This window comes from Egretta garzetta, unplaced genomic scaffold (genome assembly GCF_000687185.1).
Source record: "Egretta garzetta isolate BGI_Z169 unplaced genomic scaffold, ASM68718v1 scaffold1, whole genome shotgun sequence".
NCBI lineage: Eukaryota > Metazoa > Chordata > Aves > Pelecaniformes > Ardeidae > Egretta > Egretta garzetta.
Window position 1 is genome coordinate 2,050,497 of NW_009258542.1, and position 3,645 is coordinate 2,054,141.

General features: G+C 56.4%; 1 protein-coding gene across 4 annotated transcripts in view; it reads left to right on the top strand.

Annotated features, from left to right (window-relative positions):
• The window catches only part of ACSL6 (acyl-CoA synthetase long chain family member 6), a 55,210-nt gene that overhangs the window by 7,552 nt on the left and 44,013 nt on the right, over positions 1 to 3,645 (top strand). The window lies entirely within an intron of this gene.

The following is a 3,645-nucleotide window of genomic DNA, read 5'->3' on the forward strand; positions in this document are numbered from 1 at the left end:
TCCGGCCCCCTCCCAGGCATCCCTGTGGGCTCAGCGGTGACAGCAGCTCTGCCTGCACCCTGGAGATGGAGGCTGGTTTCTGGAGCTACCCCAGGGAGGCCTTCATTCCCTAAAACCTCCTGGCCCCACACATCAGGGCTTGCTTCCGACAGCAGGAGCTCTGCAGAGACCGGCACACTCGTTTCATCGTGGTTGGCACCCCACGGGTTTCTAGGCTTTCTGCATGTTGAGTTTCAGCTGCCCAGGCTTTGAGGTAGGCTCTTGGTGATGGACACTGCTGTCCCTGGGATCTCCAGATGCTGGTGACCGACGCGTGCCTTTGCCAAAGCTGGCCAGCAGCTGGGGGTTAGAGGCGTTAAATGTTCTGCATGATGCGGTTCCTCATCAAGCGCTGGGGACTCACGCCTCCTTCAAGCACACAACCAAATGCATGCTCCATCCACGTGCAAAGAGCCTGCCGGTGCGTGGGGTGCAAAGGCTGATGGGGTGTATGCCGATGGGGTGTACCCTGGTGTCAGGCACAGGGCAGGGAAACCTTCTCAGCAGGCGTGCCCACTGGGCATCGAGTGTGGTTTCTTGCTTGCCATGTTGCGTTAGTGCGTGCCCATCCCTGGTGTGTCCCATCCTTTGGCGTGATGGGGACAGGCTGGGTTGGGGATGTGAAGAGGATGCTTTTGGGGGTTTCGGAGAAGCTCCTGGGGGGTCCCTGCTTGTTCCTGGTGGTTATAGCATGGTGGGTCGGGCACGGCTGCTCAGTACAGCTGCTGGGGTGGCTGTGTGCAGCTGCAGGGCCCCCTTGGAAAAACCTGCAGACACCAAACATGGTTATTTGCTGTTTTCCAGCGCAGTGAGAGCAGTTCCTAATGCGGTGACTATTTCTGCAGTGAACGGTCTGTTTTTACTGGCTTCGCATGCAAGAGAGCAATGTAAAGTTTGTGTCGCTTTAAAAGCACGGTGATAATTCTCGCATGCAGAAAATTCGCAGAGATTGTTTTGAGAAGCTCTGGCTGCTTGCGGGCACCGTGTTTTGGTGATGACCGTCGGCTGCTGGCGCAGGGCCCAGGCAGGCAGAGGGCACAGCGGGAGCGGGCAAGGCTGCTGCCCCACGCTTCGGCCGCCCATCCCTCGCCACCGGTGGCCAGCCTGCAGCACAGGAGGCAGTTGCATCCCTTCAGGTCTTTTGGCACGTGACCTGCCTCTTTCCTAACCCTTCTTGCACTGCAGTGCCCCTTATTGCACTGCAAGGTTGCCAAATAAGCCTTGAGCGACTTTCAAAGCCTTCCTTGGCTGCTAGGTTTTTTTGCGATAAAGCCTGGGCCCGGTTCAGGCAGTCACGTTACCTGTGCACAGGGTCTGGATAAAACCCTGCTCTCTCCAGGTGTCCTTAGGCCTTTGGGGTCCCCTCACTCCTTCCCATCTGCGTGGACAGGGCCCTTCAGAAAAGCACTGCAACTTGCAGGGCGCTTGATTGGTAATTAACCTGGTCTAATTATAGGCAGCTTACTGTAAGTGAGGGATACAACCGTATTTATTACAGTTAGATCATGACACAACTGTTACTTTTTCTTTAAGCCCCCATTTTCGATGTCATTTTCTAGTTTCAGATTTCCAGCGTGACCGTCATGACGCCGTCTTCACGGGCACACATTTGACACAGGGCTGGCAGGGGGCTGCTCGTTGTTCATACGGCTCTGCTTTTACCGCGGTGGCAGGTCAGCAAGTTTTGGAGCTCTTCAAGCTGTAATACTGGCTTAGAGAGAATTGCTCCTTACAATAAAGGCAGTGCTTAGCTGTTACACGGTACAAGCTAGCAGGGCTCAGCCTCGGTCTACGTCTTCTGCAGGGGCAGATGAACATCTGCGGTGCGATACTGCCTGGGCAGCATCCTGCAGACTGCAAGGGGCCTGATTGCCAGAATCTTCACGTCTGGAGGCAATGCCAGCCACAGTTTGGCGCCCTTGGCCCTGCTGCAAATGCTTTCTAAGTAACTGTTGATATTGCAGAAGGCAACGCAAAATTGAAATTTGACCAAATAAGAGTTTCAGTCCAGTCTGAGCTGTCAGCGAAACAATGCAGGCTAACGCATGGCTGGGACGTGGTGTACAAAGTGTTCCTGTTTTTTCCTATCCCCCGCAGGACTAGGGCTGAGCATGCAGCATGCCGTTGCGTCGTCTCTTAAGTGTTACGGAAAGCCTTCTGTTACAAGTTTGTTTAGGTTTCGATGTCATTTTGGATAAGGCATTCCCAGGGCTGCCATAATTGCCTGAATATAAAGCAATGGCCCTGCAGGATGCTCGGAGTGTTATTCAGAAACCACTTTATTCTGATACTGCTGCCAAAAGAAAGAGCAGCAACAGGCCCAAAAAGGTTTGCAGCTGGATCAGTCCCCCTGCACCACTCCTGGGGCCGCTGCACAAATATTTGTGCTGGTGCCTGGGAAGGGCAGGGTGGGAGTGGGGCAGGGGCAGGCGGGAGGGCTCCTGCTGCAGGATGCTCGGAGTGTTATTCAGAAACCACTTTATTCTGATACTGCTGCCAAAAGAAAGAGCAGCAACAGGCCCAAAAAGGTTTGCAGCTGGATCAGTCCCCCTGCACCACTCCTGGGGCCGCTGCACAAATATTTGTGCTGGTGCCTGGGAAGGGCAGGGTGGGAGTGGGGCAGGGGCAGGCGGGAGGGCTCCTGGCCCTGGCAGGGCTCGTGCCCATGCGCTGAGGTTCCAGCATGGTTCCACCTGAGCCGTGCTGCTGCCAAGGGCTCCAGCTGCCCTCCCTGCGTGCCCGCTTCTGGCTCTGTTGTGGCACCGGTGCTTAGGATGCCACATGATCACCCCAGGCGGGGATTTGGTTGGAAACTACCATTTTTTCTGTTACTTCTGCGGAACAGTTAGTTTTGTGCCAGGTCAGTTGTCTGCTCTGGCCCGCAGCCACCTGTCCCAGGGGGGGCGTAAAGCAGAGGGGAGCACCGGCCGGTGAGGGGGGAGCCCCATGGCCCCGTCCAGCAGTGGTGTGGGTTTGGGTCACCCCATCCCGCTGTGCAAACAGCAAGCAGAAATGAAACATGCTGCAGTGTGTGCACGCAGTGGGAGAGCAGCCAGGGCCAGCTCCAGCCTTCTGGTGTCCCTTCAACCCTCCCGGTCACTGCCACTGGTCTCGCACACACTGACCGTGCAGACACGGCCAAGGGCAAGGTGGGAATGGTCACGGAGAGCTGAGCCGGGCTGGGAACTGGCAGCGTAGGGACCTGCCTGTGAGCCTGTCCTTGCCTGGCAGTGACCTGCTGTGGGGGCAGAGCAGAGCCAGCCCACAACAGCCAGGGCAATGCCTGCTCGTGTACCTGCTTCTTCCCTGCCTGGGCATGCAGGAGTGGAAAACGTCCTCCCAAATCTCCTTTTTCAATGTCCTAATTATTTAAGTGTTGATCTGCTTGAGGGGAGGAGGGCTCTGCAGAGGGACCTGGACAGGCCGGATCGATGGGCCAAGGCCAACTGTATGAGGTTCAATAGGGCCAAGTGCCGGGTCCTGCACTTTTGTCGCAACAACCCCATGCAGTGCTACAGGCTTGGGGGAGAGTGGCTGGAAAGCTGCCTGGTGGAAAAGGACCTGGGGGTACTGGTTGACAGCCGGCTGAATATGAGCCAGCAGTGT